The sequence below is a fragment of the Lagopus leucura genome, unplaced genomic scaffold (assembly GCF_019238085.1).
Source record: "Lagopus leucura isolate 7727_CA_CO unplaced genomic scaffold, USGS_WTPT01 Super-Scaffold_100009, whole genome shotgun sequence".
Classification (NCBI taxonomy): domain Eukaryota; kingdom Metazoa; phylum Chordata; class Aves; order Galliformes; family Phasianidae; genus Lagopus; species Lagopus leucura.
Window position 1 is genome coordinate 11,755,533 of NW_024962266.1, and position 19,503 is coordinate 11,775,035.

The 19,503-nt window shown below is 39.9% G+C and overlaps 1 long non-coding RNA gene across 7 annotated transcripts in view; it reads left to right on the forward strand.

Moving 5' to 3' along the window:
• LOC122181091 overlaps positions 1-19,503 on the forward strand; it is a 41,147-nt gene that overhangs the window by 295 nt on the left and 21,349 nt on the right. For 4 of the 7 annotated variants that reach the window (XR_006179336.1, XR_006179334.1, XR_006179335.1 and 1 more), the window contains exon 1: positions 184-305. The exons of 1 other annotated variant lie outside the window; for it this stretch is intronic. This is a non-coding gene — a long non-coding RNA (uncharacterized LOC122181091). Of the gene's footprint in view, positions 1-183; positions 306-1,096; positions 1,175-19,503 lie in introns of those variants that run through there. 2 more of the 7 variants (XR_006179337.1, XR_006179339.1) reach the window with 2 other exon arrangements.

Below are 19,503 nucleotides of genomic sequence, written 5' to 3' on the forward strand. Positions count from 1 at the left end.
GCAGCCCCGGGGCGCGCCCAGTGCGCAGGAGTGGAAGAGGCGGTGGCGGGAGGGCCCGACAGCCGGGACGGGGCGGGATGCGGCGGGACCGGGGCGGAGCGCGTGCCGCGGGCGGGCGGGGACGGGGCGTCCCTGTAGAGTTGGTTGGAAGGTGGGGGCCGCTCAAAACGCCCGTACGTGATTTCGTGGAGGTGTGGGGGTGACGGCTGCGTATGACCGGGTCTCTCCGAGATCACTGTGGTCTCGGCCACCCGCTGGTATCTGCTCACCGGGGGTGCTGGGTGAAAGCGGTGGTCTGCAAAATGGTGAGTCCTGTGTTGAGCTTAGGAGAAGCAGCCACCGGTTTGTTTCCTGGGAAGTCTTAGGGAGTGTCTCAGTACGGACTGTGTGCCCGGGTTTTATTCCCCTGCTCCGGGCCCGTTTCGCTGTTGCAAGCCCAGCTGGAAAGCAAAACTTATTCCTGGACCCTCACGTGCTCTGGATGGCCTTTCTGCTGGTGGCCGGTCTGGGGTCCGGTCCTCAACCTGATGACAGAATTGGAGGTGACTTTGGCTTTTACTTAGACACGTTAGCACCATGTCACATGAAAAGGAGTGTGGGCTCAGCCTAAAGTGAGGGGGAACTCTGCTGTGAATTCCTTTGCAGGTCCTCCAGCAGGCAGGCTGTACAGTGTACTGCCCCTTGGTTCTCAATCTGTCAAATTAGAAAGGGCAAAACCCATAATGAAATGAAGGTCTTTCCAAAGCCACTCATTTGCGTAACACCCGGAGCAGTTGGTGACGACATTCATGTCGGGCTTCTCAATGGAGTGTTGAGCTACAGATTTAAATAGAGGGAAAATGAACACTGAATATTCACTGAACCGTGTTAAGGAGAAAGAGGGTATGCATATGTATTTAATGTATAGCAAGACACTTTGATGTTTGAAGGGGAAAAAAGAAAAGAGAACAAACATCAGCCGGAGCTCAGCGTGCTGCCGGTAGAGCCCCGCGGAGAGCTGCGCGCTCGCAGGCGGCCGCCACCAGGGGGAGCTACAGCTGTGCTCCGCCCGGCTCCGCGCCGTGCGGCCGCGCTCCCACCGCCTGCCCGCCTGTCTCCTGCAGTCCGTGCTGCTCCTTCCCGGCCTCCGGCTGTCCTCGTGTACCAGCTGCTGATTGGAAACCGGTATCGCGAGGTTACTTCCCTTTCTAATCGGTTCTTCGTATGTCGGCAGTAAGAGGGGGGGCAGTCTTCTGGCTGCTGATCCGCAGAGGTGATGGATGAGCATTGTGCCCTCTCTGGGTTTGTTTTTATTCCTCTGTTTTTAAGTGCCAGAGACATGCCGTGTTTCTGAATGAAGCACCCGCAGCCTGTAAAATGCCATGTTTTTTATGTGTTTGTATTTAAATTCAGGTGTTATACTCGTGAGGCAGTAATGGAATAAAAGGAAACTTAGCAAGGACCAGAAATGCAGACAGCATGCGTTAGGGATGATAAATAAGGGACAGCAGTCAAAAAAAAGTGTAAAACTGATCTACTGCAGTCTTGAATACTAAGGCTGTCATCTCTCTCATACTAATTTTTCAAAGTTTTACCATTCTCTCGGGTTCTTTATTTCTGTTGGAGAATATACTTTAATTGGATTTTTTTTTTTCTTTTTATAGTTTTTTATTATCTCATTAATCAAGCTTAACGCTTTTTAGATTGCTCAGCGGTGGTACTTTGCTTTCTGTGCTTTATATTTGAGTTACCAGTCTGTGCAAAAAAGGTATTCATTGTCCTTTGCTCTGGGAAAAATTGGCATATAAGAGTCCCTTGGAATTTCAGTCATCACCAGAAGCTGTGCTGGAACACAGCAGGAAACTTTCCTATCCTCACTGGCACCTGCCTGTCCCATGCCTACCCCAGCTGTGCCTAACTGATGGGAGGGCACAGGGAACCCAGCTGTGGCTTCGGGACATCCTCTCTTCCCCAACAAGGCCCAGCTACCAGCATTTCTCTGCCCTGCAGGATTTAGCAAACAGAGCTCTTTACAGACTCAGGAATTCGTCACCAATTTTCTGGCATAGGAGCAGAGACAACTGTAAACAGCTGAATATTTGAGACACTGTGGGAGCACAAACACAGAGTTACACCTAGCAGAAGCTATTCACAGGTTTCTCTTGCGCTATTTCAAAAGTCCATTGCTGTAGGTCTTGGGTTTCTGTGTGCACATGTGTGCCGGGGATGTGCATGTGTAACTACAAATATTCTTCCCTGAGTTAGGTCTTGGTAATAAAGATCAATACGTCAGAAGTCTTCATGCCATGAATGTTACTGCCACACTAGCTATTGCACTGAGACCATACTTAGAAATATTTTGGCAAGGAAATGTTATACGTTGTAAAATGTGGTGTTTTCTAAGTAACTGTTCAGTTGCTGTGAACTTCTGTGAAGTGTTCCAGGCCCTCCTACTGGGGAACACTGGGTGCAGCACTCGCATGTGCAGGGGCTGTGCTGCAGTTGCCTCCAACTTTTATTTATACAGTTAAGCCTGAAAAGCTGTTTTGTATTACAAAATTGTCAGTGTTGCATTGCTTGCATTTCCCCTTTTTCCTTGCTAAGAGTGTTGATCCTCGCTAGTAATCCCTTCCAGAGTTGCTTTTTCCTGAACAAATTAAATTTACAAACACCGAAGCAGAACCGAGCTGTTCCTTTGCTCTCATGTGCAGGCTGCATGTGATCCCTTTAGGGCACAATACCACTTTGAATACTTAATGTTGACTTGTCGAGTTTCACCAAATGCACAGTGATATGGATGGGATTAAATCCTGTTTGATTTCCTGTCCTCCCTAGCCAGGCAGTGGGGGGGTGCAGAGGGCTCACAGTGTTTTACACTGTTCCACCACTGAAGTGCAAATAATAAGCATATTAGTGAATCTGCTGACATCCAACACCTTGGCACAAATGAGAACAGTTTTCCAGATCTAAAATGCATTGTCAAGTAGAATTCTTGTCAGGGTTATCTAATGTATAAGCAGAAGTCATTACGTTTACACCCAGAAGATAGTTTGATGGTGAATTAAGGGCTGACCTTCCTATCATACTCTTTATTAGAGCAGGCTTTACTGTAAGCTCCATATAATGGCTCAAAATCAGGTTAACTCTTTGTGTGCCACGCCTGAACTGGTGGCAGAGTCAGAGTGTTAAAGCTCTTGGGTAAGATGTGCGTGGCTTTGCTTTCCAACTGCGTGCTGTGCTGAGGCTGAAAGGTAACTCTTGCTCTTCTATTGCCTTCTTGTTGTTGCTACTATGCTAAGAATAGGAGGTACTTTTATCGATGTATTGTAAAATGCTTCTGTTGGTGGGTGAATGCCAGGCTTGTTTATTTCAGAGACCATCAAACGGTCTTTGTTTTCTGACTACCCAAAGGAAATTACAGTGTAGTGTTCTCATAATCATGTTATCTTTTTTTATAGTTGCAGATCAGTTTTATGACATTGTAGATGCACAAAGCCCTGATCGATACCTAGAGACTTGCTATACTTTTAAGTTATGTGACTCTGCCAAATTTTAGACATAAAAATATTCCAGGTAAAGCATTATTGGGTTTTGTAATTTTTTTTACCACATCTAAAAACAGTTGCTGAGCTTCATTGGATGTGAAAGCATTGATTTTTTTGGTAATACTTTGAACTGCTGTCAGAGTCAGTCTGTTCTGATGTAGCATTATCTCTTCTGTTGAAGGAATAGTTTCATTTTTCCAAATAATTGCTGTTCTTCTCATTTTTGATGAATAGTGTGTTTAGCAATCTATATTTTATGGCGTGAAATATTGGAGTGCCTCTGAGTCTGAAAGTATCCAAGAAATATATTAATACTTAACATACCTCTGAAGGTTTATCAGATTAATTTGATAAATGTATTGAAGTTCTTATCTTACTTTTCCTGATGTCGAGTTTGGGAGCTCTGAACTTTTGGTAGAAGGAAGGAGATTAACACTGGGCCTCTGTATTGCCTGTTTATGACCAGGTGTGGTCCTGTCTGCTAAATAACTGGAAATAAATGACAGCAACTGATAGGAATGTTACGCATTTACAGATGTCTGCTTGTAACTGAAGTTGAAGAATGAAATATCTGAGCTGTTGCAGTGCAGTCCACATGCTCTGCAAGTGCTCTGCAAGTGCTCTGCAAGCCTGTGTGATCTGTGGCGAGAATCTCTTGGCGTGGAAATGGGCTGAGCAAATTGATCTGGGTGTTGTGTCACGGGGCCAGTAGGCCTGACGGAATGCTGGCAATCTGCTACAGAAGTCTTTTTGGCTAGAAATAGGTGGAGAATTCACTGCCTGTACTGGCCTCACCGTCTGGCACAGTCAGCCAAGGGCTGGGTAGCAGTGCAGCCACCAGCTGTTGCCAGGGGCCCCGAGGTGCACAGGCACCCATGGCAATGCACCCTGCTGCTGCAGCCGGGGAAGCTTCTCAGCCTTCTATGGGCACAGTTTGCTTGTGCTTGGGCAGCTAAATCCTGGGTGCTGTGTTATTGTAAAGGGCAGTGTCTCAGGGTCATTCTTGGTAAAGTATGTCCCTTTTTGTTCTACGGAGATCGGAAAATGTAAAAAACTATTAATGCAGAGGAGAAAGTATAGTTCTGGATGGTGGATTGTGGCCGAGAGGAAAGAATGCAAGCAATGCAGCCACAGAGAGGAATTTTAAAGCATATATGTGAGACTGCCAAAATGAAAATTGCAGCGGAAAGAAGTGAGCCAGCAGTCTAACTACAATCGATATCCAGATTAAGTAAACAATTACAGCCTGCCAGGGAAACTGAAGTGTCTTCAGGTGTAAATTCTGGTTTATTTAGTTTATTTACCTTTTTTGCCATTTATGAAGAGTGGGGTTTCTTTTATTTACATCTTTTTGCAGCCTGCAAGGTAAAAGCAGTGTCAGTTTGTTACTTATTCCTTGTAAAGAAATGATACAAGCCAGTTAATAGTTGAAGTTATTTTGAAAATCTGACTACCAGAAAGTTACAGAAGTGACCAAAACAAGTATGTCTGAGTCGATACAGTTAGAGAATGTTGGAGAAGCAGGCGTGGGAATAAATAAAACATGTAATGGGGTAATATTAGAGGACTTTATAATGCTGACCTTGCCCAGCGTAGACCCTAGAATGGAAACAGTTGTGTTTGCAACATTTTAGAAGTTTTCTCACCAAATATTAAGATGTGGAAAAGCTATTGCATGATAACTTGGCAGTTGGTCCACCAGAATATAATTTCTCTCCTTGCAAGGTTTGCAGTAATGTTGTTAAATAGCTCAACGTTGTTTTAATGCCATTAAAAGATATACCTAACTCCAAAACAGAGCCAAGACAGATTTGTACATGTAAGAATATTTCTTACGTTCCAGCTCAATCCCTCACCAGGAAAACATGAAACCAGTAGCATAGTAGGCAACTGTTCTACCGTAATTCTCTTATTTTGTATTTAAGTTTGCCAAAATAGCTTCATGCTTTAAAAATATCAGTTGGTCCTTGTGGACAGAGAAGCGTCAGAACAAATGAAGTACAAAGACCAGCTACTCCCTAGTCTGTCACCACTGTGTGTGTTGCTTAGGATTAGCTGAGGCACGTGATGTATCTGGGGGGGAATGCCATATATTGATATGTAGCAGAGCACACAAGAAAACAGAAAAGAAGGCTTCACTAGTTTTGTAGCCACATGAAGAAAATTCTTTCATTTTATTTCCTCTCAGCATGGTGGTTTTACTGTGAAGAATTTGGGAGACTTTCTGGCAAGTACTGAGAGGCACCGGTGCCAAATGCTAGAAAAGAGTAGCCGAGGAAACAAGTTAAATGTCAAGGTTTTATGCCAAGACATCATCCAGGATTCAGTGTGACTTTGGACAGCATGGTCAGACTGCAGCTGCAAGAGCTGTAGACCAGATCAGAAAGGAAATGTTTCAATAGATGCAATTTATGGTAGTGGTGCAAGCAGTCATATGCTTTCTGCAGCTTGCTCTGATTTACTAGATGTCAGCAGTTTTTGACTGGGCCCCATAGATGTGAAGGGCCAGATTTGCCTGTTTCTTACAGGGGAAATAATGGAATTAGATGCATATTTTCTTCAACTGATTTTGTACTTAGGGATGATGTGGTGGCAGAGCATTTGAGATGTTGACCCAGTAGATTTGCAAGAGAACTTGTGTTTTCAGTGAGATTTGTGGATGGACTGCAGTGCCAAAGTACTGTGTTCTGGTGGGCTGCAGCCAGCTCTGTAGCTCTGCAGCATTGCCACTTATTTTCCACAGATAGAAAAAGTAAAAGCTCTTAAGCAAGATGAAATTGCAGGGAAGAGTGGGGGTACCTCTCAGCTCCTATGAGTTAAATCCCTGCTATGTTGGATGAACTTGTACACGTATGAAAGGTCTCTTCTGTATTCACCTTTCTGAGAAGCATTTGCTGGATGGGTGCTGTGGGAAGAGGAAGAAAGAGGTAGAGCTAGAGGGGTCAGTTCTTCTTTCCGTAGGTGTATCATTGTGCTTTCCTTATCTGTAAATTAAAGCTGCATCTTTTTTGTTTGACTTCACTGAACTTCTAAATCCAAAACAGACAATATGTGTTTTTTTTTTCTGTGTGCTATCACATAAGACAGCAAATGAATATCTACTAGACTGCAGCCTGTGGCCAAATGTGCTACAGGAGTTGATTAGATGTTCTGTAGGAATTCCTATTTAAATTGACTTAATGATTTGTACTACCAAATTTCACATTTCTATTTTGTATATGAGGCAGGCTAGAATTTAAGGCCAGTAACTGTTCTTGTTCTTGTGTGACATACATGAGGAAAACAGATATTTATTAAGCACAGCAATGAGCAGAGAATAATTGGTGGAAAGGGTTCATTTTCCTTATACGTTTCTAAGGGGACTTCTGGGTTTGCTTAGTGGAGAGCTCCACTTTATATGTTCTGGCTTCTCTTGAACTGATAAGCAAGCTCTGCTGATGCAGCACTCAGTGGCCAAGCATAGGAAAACAATCACAGGTAAACTTGTCAGTTCGTGAATCAGCTGGGAATTGCTTCGACTTTTTATTGGGTTATAATAGCTGAGAAGTGTCTTCACCTGAATTTGCACCTCTGTGCTTAAGAAAGCCATTGTGTCTGCCAGAAGGAGTTATGTGAAATATAGAAGACTTCCCTTTGGTTCCTGCTCCACCAAAGTATCTCCTGTAATAGTAAGTATTAAGTCTTAGTAAGCCCCATGGTTTCTATCTGAGGATAAGGATAAGGCAACTCAAGCTGGTTTGGGTATCATGCTGGAGCACTAGAAGGCCATCCTGGCATTCAGCTATCTTCTCTGCTTGATAAGAGCTATCAGATAGATTGGAACAAATCTCTTTAGCCATCTCTGCGCCTTCTTAGGGTTTAGGAACAACCTCTGACAAGATTCCTATGCTATAGTAGAACCAATGCAAATTTAATCATAAAGCAATGAAGAAATTGGCCTGAGGTTCCCTTGGGAACATGCGACTGATATGTGAATGCCTTTTGCCTTTATCCTTGGATTTACCTGCACACCTGAATGCAGACATCTGCCTATAGATGAGGGGAAAGGAGGAGAAAGGAGATAGCCAAAACAAGGATGATAGCCATTAATTTAAATCCAGCTGAAAAAGTCTGAATAATCCTTTGGGTACTCGTCCTATTAAGAAAGTATGATCTATTGAATAAAGCATTCCTTCTCATTATTTTTGTAGTATGGAAAAGCAGGTAATATACAGTTCAGTACAGAAACTGAAGGAATGAGTCACCAGTAAAAGTATGGCCTGAAATGTGAATAGCTTTAAAACAAAATTATGCCCATTTAAAAATGAATCAGACAATTTTTAGGTGACTGACATTTGAGAGGAATGGATACAAATAATCTCAGGATTGATCAAAAGGTAAATAATGAAATATACTGCTTCATAGTAAGGAAGCTGAAAGTAAGGAAATAGCATTGGTAAACTGCCTTTGGAGATTGAGATTGACATAATTGGTAAAATGAGCCTGAAACTGAGAAATGGGAGTTAAGACAGCTTTTTGAACTGCCAAACCTACCTCTAGTAAACAAAAAGATGAGTTCAGATGTATTCCAGTGCTGAAGGAGCTAACTGCACATGGAAGCTTGGAGAGCAAGAAGAGAAGAGAATGGCATGGATAGCACTGGTTGGGGAGGCCAGTATAATCCAGCTCCTGCGGTTTCCATGGATGGATTCCTTGTTCTGTCATTCCTGCACTGATGGGTGCACCCACGAGTGATAAGTGCCACCAGTGCATGTGGCATCTCTGCAGCTGAGCAGAAGGAGCCATTGTATGTCTGGGAGGGCAGCGTTGGATGTTTGGAGAGACAAGTGCTTGCACAAGCCAGGTCTGTGCTTCAGGCTGTAGTTAGGTTCTGTAACCAGCAGAAGGATTTTGAGTAATCTGGATAAAATTTGTTTATGATCAGGAAAGAGTAATTTAAATGTTTTTATGCAAATATGATGAGCTGGAGCAGCAAAATGCAGGGTGTTAGAAGGATTGGAAAAAGAGAGAGGGAAAACAGATCCCCACATGAATGGGACGTAGCAATCAAAGGATAGCATGTTAATTTTACAGTAGGTTGAAGAGTAACTAGTGTAGCTATTCTGTTTGAATGAAAAGCACTTCAAAATCAGAGAAGGATGGCTAGTAAAATTCTACTAATCTTGTGAGTCTGTAGGATATTCTTGGATTGGATTTAGTTACCAAAAGGTATCTTTTTAAAGCACTCCATGTTTTAATGTTTTATGCGTGGTTAAAGCATTAAATGCGACCAGCAGTTGTGACCAAATGGTTGGGCAGCCTTACACGTGGGAGTACTTAACTTCTTCAGGGTAGCTGGGAGAACAAACACTAATAATACTATTAATGTTTGTTTATTTCTAAATAAGAAATAAGACATAATTTCTAGAAATAAATATTACTATTTATTTCTGCTGGAAATAGCTGACTGACTTTGCTGTTCTGGGTGTTGTGGTTTGTTTTTTATTGTTTTTTTTTTTTTTGGCACTCTTCTAATTAGAGGCCAACTTTAATATTTCACTTAAGTAATGAAGCTACTGTAGATGAACTGATTTAGGAATGTATTTTTTGTGATTCAGATAAAGTTAAATGATAGGATTAAGACCAGTAGGTCTGTAGCTGAGGATTTCAGATGGATTTGGAAGATTAAATCCACCTAGACAGCTCAGAAATATCTGAAACTTTCTTACTGAGAAGTTTGAAAACTATATAGAGTTAATACCCAAAGCAAAAAAAAAAAAAAAAAAAAAAAAAGGAAGCATTGTAGAAAAAAATTCTTAACTGGACAAATGGCTATATAATAAAAATAAATGAACTGAATAAAATAAAGATTGCAAAAAAAGTCTGACAGCAAATAGATCTATGCGAAATAGGTAAAGAAGCATAGGAATAAGATGAATTGAAAAAGCAACAAGCATCAAGCAGAACTAGACCTTATCCTGGATGTTGAGCATGATAAAATTACCAGCCTTAAGTAAGCACTCACAGAAACGAACTATTAGGAAGTGCATAGGAGCACTGTTCAGAAGCTGAGACCTAAAGAGTAAGAAAATACTTTATTCTGTCCTCCGGAGCTGATGATATTGACTTCGGTAGAAAATGGAAGTTGCCTAACAGGAATGTGTCCACAGACCTTAAAATAAGAAATCATTGCAAGATGAGCTACAAAATGTGAAAATTTGGGCATAGTGAGGGCAGTGATCAACTGTTTCCTGGCCAGAAAGAAGAAGGGGCTGGCTTGTGAACTCTCCTACCTGATATGCGATATGTATATCAAATAAACAGTGGTTAAAGGAGAAGGAAATGTGGTCTAGGTGGTTATAGGTCTTTAGTCTGATCTTGAGGTCTTAAAACAAATTTTGAAAGGAATTCTTCCTATTCCACCAAAAGCATAGATTTTTCTTTAGATAAATTTCTTTCTATTTTACCACGCCTGTGGGCTCAAACACTTCTGATAAGATTGTACTTTGAGGTAATACTGGGCATCTTTTTTAAAGTGTTTGTGCGTGGATCAGTGTAGCACTACTCCTTAACTCCATGCCCATAACTTAGTTTGGTACAGAACAGGCAGATCAAGATTTGTACAAGCATGGATTTAAATTTTTTACTTTCTCGTTGAGTACCCAGAACTGAATTATGGAACACAGATGATGGAGTTTCTGTGAGATTCTCTTCCAGCTGATATGGAAACAGCTAGCTCTACAAAATGATCTGAACTTTCTTCTGCAGAGTGATTGAGAGATTACCAAGAAAGCATTTGAATCTACAAAGATTTTCCTGTAAGAGTTGAGCTCGCTAGGCACATTTTTGTTCTGGAAAGTAAGTGCTTTAAGCCTTGTGCTGGCACTAAGCATATGTTAAGTTGTAAACAGCAAATTGTTTAGAGGAAAAAAAAAATTTATTTTAGCAATGCTATTGTAAATGAGGTGTAAAACCACAGCAGACCTTCTCCAGAAATGTTCCCTAATAAAAGAAATTCTTTCCTGACTATCAGAACTAACAGCTTGACTGGAAGCATCCTAAATACCTCATTCTCTGTACTAAATCTACAGGCACTGCATGAAAAAATGGACAGTTAAAGACTTCAGCCAGATACCAGAACACAAGTGACTCTTACATTTCATGATGAGTGCTCTTCCAGGCCTTTTGGGATAGTCCACTGGGCTGAGGGCTGAGCAGTTCTTCATGGAATTGAGATGAAAAATGTGGGGCATTTTTAGAACACGAGTTGTTTTACTGTTAAAATTAGTGTTTACAGTGCTTATCACTGTTGAAAATAGAGCTGGCAGAGGACTGTGCAATGAATAAGTTTAGGCAATGCTGATAAATTAGAAATAAAACCTGGGAGTAGAAGTTGTTCATAGAAGCTTTTTAATCTTCCAGTTTCCCCAAAATTAAATATCAAATTGCTGGTAACTCTTGGCATCCTTTGCAGATATGGAGTTCAGATACACTCATCACAAGTGCTTATCATTAGAAGGAGTGGTTGTGTCATCTGCAGTAGAATCATTCCACACCGTTGGTGTTTCTTGGCAGAACGACAAGTTTTAACTTGACATTGTGTAACCCCTGGGAAAGAAAGTGAGTCCTACCTTTCCGTGAATAATTCATCAGTAAGGCAAAACACTGACTATTCCAGAGAAGTAATCCTTTCTTTCTGGGGAAAGGAGAGGGGTACTAAGACCACTTATTTTATCTTTTTATTTTTATTTTTTTTAGTGTATGTAAATTAATCCATATTGTTTTCCAAGGGTTTCTGGAGCCAACCAGCTTTCTGAGAATGTTGAATTGTTTGGAATTAAATAAAAATGCTGGTAAGGTCAGTCTTTCTCTCAGAAATCCAGCCAAGTAGCTGTTTAGTTAAAATGTGCTAGAGAATAATTTCTAATGACAGGGTTATACTGACATTATTAGCCATGGCATACAGACCACATATTTAATACCTGCCAGACCTGAAATTGTCCAACGCCTTTTTTCTGGAAAATGTTGTCTTTTGTATTTGCTCAAACGCCGACGAACTCATCATTCACAGGTGTGATTAAAGGAGCAGTGAAATATTTACAGTAAGTCATTTTGCCCTATTTTTAACTTAAAAAAATTCTGGGTTTTCCATTCAGCTGGATGAACATCCCTATTGCAAATAACAAGCTTAGAAAGCATAAGTTGAAACATAAGACCCAGTATAATATATTTTTCTTATTTCAGGTAAGCCATTCTTAGGTCTCCTTTTTGAAGGCTCTTCCATTGCAATTTTTTTTTTTTTTTTTTTTTTTTTCACAAAATTGTATCAGTAGCAGATATTCACTTTATTCTTTTCTTATTCACTTCTAATATGTATTTTTCATGCCTTCTAGAAAAGGTTGGATATCATTTTAAAGCATGTTCTTGATAACAGGCAGGCAAGAGCTGGATGAGCCGTTCCTTTATTCATATGTGCAATATCTTGGGTATTCGAAGGGCTCTTTAGTGATCCCTTCCTCTAAGAAGCTCAAATAATTCCTGGTATTTTATTAATCTGTCAGAGCAAGGGTTGCTTCTGAATTTATCTTGGTATTTCTGTCTGAAACTGCTGTGCAGCCTATGCTTCAAATTGCCAGCATTAAATCAACATAGTTTTCCTCCTCATTCTTCATCAATTTGTCATATAGATAAGCCCACTACCTGCACAAGCAATCTTCCATTATCCACTGTTCTTGCTGGTTTCTTCCATATACTTCCATCAACACCCACAGAGGCTTTTTACTCTCAAATATATTCTGTCTTTTTCTCTTTAGGTTTTTTAACTCCACTGCTTAAGATGATGTCTGCTGATAGCTAATGACTCTAAAAATTGAGCGTGTCATATGACTTATTTTCTCAGTGATATAGCTAGGTGGTTTGGACTTTAGTCTCTTGACATCATATAAAGGAAATAGGAAAAGAAATCTAAGTCATTTTTAAAAATGCACAAGAGAAAAAATGTGTCTTGGTGACTTTTGTTATTTATTTTTCTTTATGGTAACTGTAGCATCCACATTTCTAGTTACTGAAACTGTACACACTGAAAATTTACCTAAGTAAATAAATACACATTACCCCCCCCCCCCTTATGAACTAGGGAGGAAGTGTCCTTTGTGATCAGGTTTTCATCCCCATGAAGTTTAATCATTATTCAGATTCCTGTTTTGTCATGTATTTGCTTGTTCTTAATTGTGCTTCTGTGATATGTGTAAATGTAGCCTCCATAACTCAGATTTTTTATTTGCATCATAAAATGGTAAAGAATTTTTAACACCAGTATTACAATTGAGCACTGTGTTTGAGAATATCATGCCTCATTTTTCTCCATGCTGTATCGGCAGTGGAGTGCTATTGTCCATCCTGATTATTTCACTGTATCAATTAGGCAGCCAAGGAAGGAAGAAGAAAAACAGCTGATATAGATTAGGTGACCTGTTGCAGATCACAACACACAACTTTGACAGCATGAGAAGGAGGTACACAGCCAAACGTATCAAGTTTGGAGTCATCAGAAATGTAACCCTCATTTTTAGGAATAGGTGGAAGGTTTAAAATTGACTTGAATTTTTTCAAGTTTTTATCCCATTTCTGCTTCTCTGCGTAAATAACCATTTCCAGCAGCTATTGTAAACCTCATTGAAATGTTTTTTAAAAAATAATACTTTTTAATTATCATAGTAATTTTTCTAAGTGTTAAAAAAAAAAAGCATAGGAAGAAAATCTCTGCAAGAACTGCTTTTCCTTCCTTAGAGCACAAGCACAAGTCAGATGGGGCATATGCTTTTCAGAGCGTGTAACCTCCAAGTGTGGGCATGCTGGATACCAAAAAAAGAGCTGCTAGACTTTTTACAAGGAATAGATTTCTTTGCAGAAGAAAAGATTAGCAAAATCATCAAAACACCTGAAGAAAAATAAATTCATAAATAAAGCAAATAGGGGGCAACTCTAGAAAGGTCTGTAATTGTATAGAGTGTTTGCACATAAATACTTTAAAGGAGATATTTCCTCTTTCAGAACAGACAGAAGCTGCTGATTCCCTCTGCTTCCTTATTGCTGCTGCGGGTGCCCCAGGCTTTTTCCTCTAGTGCAGCTGTGCTCTGCTGAAATAAATGGCACTTCCTGGGGGCTGCATCTTTAGTTACTGGTACAAGAGTCACTATAATGTGCACTGAGATATTTCAATAACGCTTTCAAATGACTATTAAAACACAACTCTGAATAATAAAATCGCATGGTTGCAGACAGAGCTACCAGTGACACAGCTACCTACAAATTATTTCCTTCAAAGAGGAGCTAGTAGAAAAATTGTACAGCAGCATGGAAAAGCATAAAAGCCCAGATGCGCAGTGATGTGGTCTCACTGCTGGCTGCCTCTTCTTCCCAGCTCCCTCCCTCTTCTTTGTTTTGATTTACAGTCTTCAAAGTATGGAGTTCTCACAGCTCAGCTCATCTATTGCCTCTCATTAAGGGGAATAATCATTTGTGCCTAGCAGTACGAAGTCTGGAAAAGCAAATTCATAGCATACCAATGTCTTCAAGCTGATCCAAGTTATTTCCTATACAAAGTGAAATGATACTGAAGAACTGTAGCAAAGAGTTTCCTTCTCTATCCTAACATCCAGCTGCAAATGGATCACACTGAAGTTGTTTTTGATGCAGCAGGTTGTTGGCTTCTCAGGGCTGGGACACACAGGGCTCATCTGCCAGGGGCTTTGCAGCAGCTGAGGCTGTTGATTTTAAAAGCATCTGGGAACACATTGCCTGGCTCTGAGCACTTTGTATGTCCAGTAGGATACCAGTGTATTAAGGCAGCAATATTATGAGTGGAGAGAAATGCACACCTCTTAGGGCAATTAAATAGGTCTTAAAGTTCTGATGGGTGCTTGGAAACAGTCCCACAGCAGCTAACACTGTCTGGCCGTGGGCTTTTTTCCTTATCATTTTTTATTTTACTTTTGCTAATTCTACCCTTAAATACATCTCACACTTTGTCACTTCTATTTTTTTTTAATCTGAGCAGCTAGGCTTGTCATCCTGGGTCCGTGAAGGTAACGGAAGTGGTATCTATAATGTGAACAGGAAGATATAACGCTTCAAACACCAGCGTATTTTCCAAGCAGACTCTATATTCACAAAATGTTAGAATTTAGGCTCTTTCCAATAACAACCAGGACCACCTCATTAAATGCCATGTTCTAGAACCATAGAATCACCGAGGTTGGAAAAGCCCTCTAAGATTATCCACTCCAACTGTCCACCTTGGAGACCCTCTCTCAGCCAGTCCTCTTCATCCAGCTGTCCCTTAAAGAGAAAGCAGATACAGGTCTTTTTTTTAAGTTATTTCCTCTCTGCATGAAAGTAATTTCTGTTTCATTATTCTCTGTACGTTTCCCAGAGTATGTAATATCTACTTAAGTATACCAAGACCACAGATTTGTACTGTGTTGTTTGTGTGGTTCGTAACATTTGCCCAATGGTTAAATCTTCTGAATTCTCTTTTTTTTTTTTTTTTTTTTTGTAATAGGATTTCAGTCTCATCTTGCATTTTAGATAATTTATTTTTTCATCAGAATTGTCAAAATTTGTACTAGGTACTTTGGCACTTTGCCTATTTAATGGCCAGTTTATTTAGGAACAATTCCAGTTATCTTCTATATATTTCCAGCATGTTTCAGACAACAATCTCCACACTATTTGAAAAATCAGTAATTGAAACATGAACTATGTGCTACTTTGATAGAAAGTATTTTCTGGTTTTGTTTTCTGCTTGGGGAGGAATCAAATTCCAGCTAGTGTGGTCATTTATTCTCCCTCCGTATTTTATTTCTGGTAGCTTGTTCTACGTAACTGAAGAGTGGTGTTAAAGCCTCATGAACACATCTAGATACCTTTACATGTACATGCTCTGCAGATATGTAGAGTTACCAGAATGAAATATTTTTAATTTAAAGGATTTAAATTTCTTTAAAGCTTGGATAGGGTTTTGAAGTGTCAGAGAAGAAATGTCTGCATTTACCTTCAACTGATTCTATGCAATAGTAGAAGGAAATGATCCTCATAAAGATGTCTGGAAAAAATAGTTTCTTTGATTCTTTAGTAGCTTAAATGCATCACTTAATTTCACCTGTCTCTGTGTATTTGTGCTTGTGAATACAGCAGGATTAACATGTTTGGGAAAGTTAAGAGCTGCTGTAAAAAAGACAGTGGATAGTTACTCAAATTCAGCATAATTGAGATTAGAGATGCAAACAACTGCTCTTGGTATTGATAGCTGTACCTGATGTTCTTTTGATGATTTGTGTCATTTTTGAAAATACATGATTTTCAAGATGAAGCCTTTTATTGAGCTGTCAAAATCTTACAGTTCAGATTTCAGAAATAATCAAATTACACCTTATATACTTAACTAAAGAGACCGAAGTGCTTTTCACATGCAGCATTGCACTCAGCACAAAAACAAATGCTAATGTGACTATCTGTACAGGACCAAACTTTAACTGAGATCTGGGGTGTTGCCATGGCAATTCCAATTGTTGGAAAAAAAAATCCCTTTTGTGCTTCATTCTGACATTATATTGCAAAATGATGATTATGAAGAAACACGCAACTCAAAAGGGGAAAATTCTCCTTTTGAAGACGTAAAACATACTTTCTATCCCATTTACTTTTTGTGAAACTCTAAGTATGTGCTCAGATTGCTATAAGCTCTGTTTTTTAAAGATTCAGATACATTTTTATTTTTCACAAATTGCCATAAAACATAAAACAGAATGTTATTCCTTCCAAATGTAATAATCTACACCATAGGAAACTCCAAGACATATATGTCATTTCCTATGCAAAATATCAATTTCTATTACGTTATACTGCAGACATGGACTTTTCTGTTACTGAACAATGCTGTCTGCATTAGCTGAAACGAATACGAAACATGCCTATGTTATTTATCATCTATATAAAGTGTAATCAGAATAGCTTGTAACAGTCAATAGATTAGTCATTTCTGTTTCTAGTTATAAAACTGTTTTTCTACCGATACATCTCACTATGAGAAAATTGATATGGCTATTACCTATTCCTTGCTAAATCGATATAAAACAAGCTTTACATTAAAAATAAAAAATAAAAACAAGCAAAACAACACGCACACAAAACCCAAAGCACAGGAATGCTTCAAAAGAGAAACAAATGAAAGGATACAGATAGGATTTGGTTTGCACTGCAGATCTGCACTGAAGTTTACTATGCATTCCTTTATGTGGGGAATGCATAAAATGGAAACATTTCCAGAAGAGAATTAATTCTTGCAGTGCTGCATTGCTGCTTTATAAATAAATCATTGTCCTTTCTCTATTGATCACTGGAACAATCCAGTCGAAGAATGCTGACTTAGTGAAGCCCTTATTGGTGTGTTGGATTGAGAGAAAAATCCTGGTAAGTGGACCCATCAGTGGAGAAGAGGGAAAAGCCCACACTGGGTTGAGATCAGGTTTGATACATTAAACCTGGCCGTTGATTTATTTCTTACCTCCAAAAAACCTTGACAAAGAAGCTGATTTCTACCATGTCTTTCTTTCTTTCTTTCTTTCTTTTCATAATATCATTGATCAGGGAGAGTACTAAATACAGCACTGGTTGCAATTGATTAATGCTGAAGATCTGTGTATAATATATTCTGAATTTTTTTTGTGGAACATAACAACACATTCCAAATTTAATCCAGACTTTTTATGATCTCAATAATATTTTTGTGTCAAGAAATAAGGGTTCAATTCTTTCAGCAAAATGTTAAGTTAGTTAGTAGACTCGTCTGGAAAAAAACAGTGCAAACTGCAAACTGAGGTGAAATCTGAATTTTGTTTGGTTATCTTAAAGATCACAGCTTGCCAGTCTGACAACTTTGTGATGTCAGATTGTCCTGATTTGTCAAGATCACTAGTATCAGGCCCCAAGGCTTTTCTGGGAGGAAGAATAACCTGTTACAGAAATAAGCTGAGAAATACTTTTTCTATGTGTCTGTATGTTATCAGTATTGCATTTTAAAGGTCTATAACTAACAGAACACAGCTTTTACCAAATCCTGTAGGAGGTGTCCCTCTCAAAACTACACTCACAATGTCATTTCATTATCCAGAAATTTTAGCAAGTTCTAGAATATACATTTCTTCTTTTTGATGCAGTGTGATCTACCAGTAGATATGGAACTATGTTGATGGCAGATTGTTCAGGGACGTGGTGGTGCATAGGTTTTCAGGCGTGTTGTTATCACATTACTTTTTTCTGTTTCCCATCAGTTACAAAACACTTCCAGGATGCAGGTTTGTGAAATACAATTATTTATTCCGCTGTGTGTTTTGTCTCAAATGTGGCAATTGGAAGCAGCACATGCTAACAGCATCCTCCCCCAGTGCAGGCTGGCTGGGTGCTAAAAAACACAGTATTAGCAAGCTTTCTTGGATACAACAGGGGCACATGGTGTCAAGCAGAAGAACTCAATGTGAGGGACTGCAAACCTGAGCCAGGAGGTGAGCTGAACCCTGTGATGAGGGGTAGCTGGGGCATGCCAGGGCCGCTCTCTGCTGTACACCCCCAGCTGGCCCCAAACTTCCCCAACCTGAGCAGTAAATCTAGAGCAAAAGGAGTTCAGAAAGCAAATCTGGAGGCAGAGGAACAAACCAAGCCTGCCTTGTTGCTGTCATGGCAGAAGCACCTGGCACAGCCCTTGCATTCAGTGATGGGTAGCATAGGCGTGCCCTGCCTTTTCCCAGTGCCCAAGTATTGGTCCTTCTGTGCCTCCTGTCAGCGTGCTGAGATACCTGCCACCATATTGGATGGAATAAGTGGTGATTTACTTAGCTATATGAAACAATGCAATCTTTTAAACAAACAGACGAGCACAGCATTGTTACCTATTTATTGACCGTCCCCATCTTCCAGCTGAAGCGGGGAGTCTGACCGCTGACCACTAGATGACACTGTTGTATAACGCCGTGCTCAGCATTAATGGCTTTAACAATAACTAATTTACTTAGGGAACACGTATGTGTATAATTAGGAGTCATCAATGTCTTTCTTTTAAAATAAAATAAGTTTACCATACCCAATTAGATATTTCTTAAAAGATGAATTTCATTCTAATTGAGTAAAGCTATGCTACTGGTTTAAAATATAGCAAAGGATGTATTTGTATCTACTTTCACAGTTTCCATGTATTTTTAGTTCTTGCAATAAATGGATCTGATTGCACCATTTAAATCGATGCTCTCTCAAACTGGTATGACATAAATGATTGTTCTGTCATTGGGATTTTACTGCCATTGTTTTCCGCATGTGAGGTTTGTTAGTGATCTCTCTCTTAAATCTCATTCTGTCTTTCCCCCTCCTCCCGAGTATGATCTTGAATCTGCATGTTCTTTCCATCAAGACTGAAGTAATCTATTTAAAGAGCCAACAACTGCCACCCTGCAGGACTAGAGCCTGGCCACAGGCTTCCAGGCAGCACCCGTCAGCAATCCCCCGCGAATGAATGAGCTCCAAAATGTCCGTTGTGTGAGGGGTTTCTTTAGAAGCTCAGATTTCCTTTAGCTGAGTGTTGCCCATGGAAAATCTGGTTTGTACAGACGTCAGACTAAATTCAGCCTAGGTGAAATGCAAATTTGGTGCTTTTCTATAGGAAAATTGCCTTTAAGCTTTTGTGTGAACTCAGAAGGATCAGCTAGACAGTGCCACACCCAGTGCGGGCAAGGCTTAAATCCCTGCCCAAGGAAATTTTAATGTCAGAATTTGCTTTACCAGGTGAGTTCTGAATATCCCCACCAAACGCCCATCAGCCGTGGTGACTCCAGGCAGGGCACCACTGCTTTCGCCTTATGGCTGTTCCTGTCATTCCATTCCTGCGGCTGCTTGAGCAGAGCTTGTCTATTAAATCTTGATGGCATTTTTGAAATTAATTTCAATGATT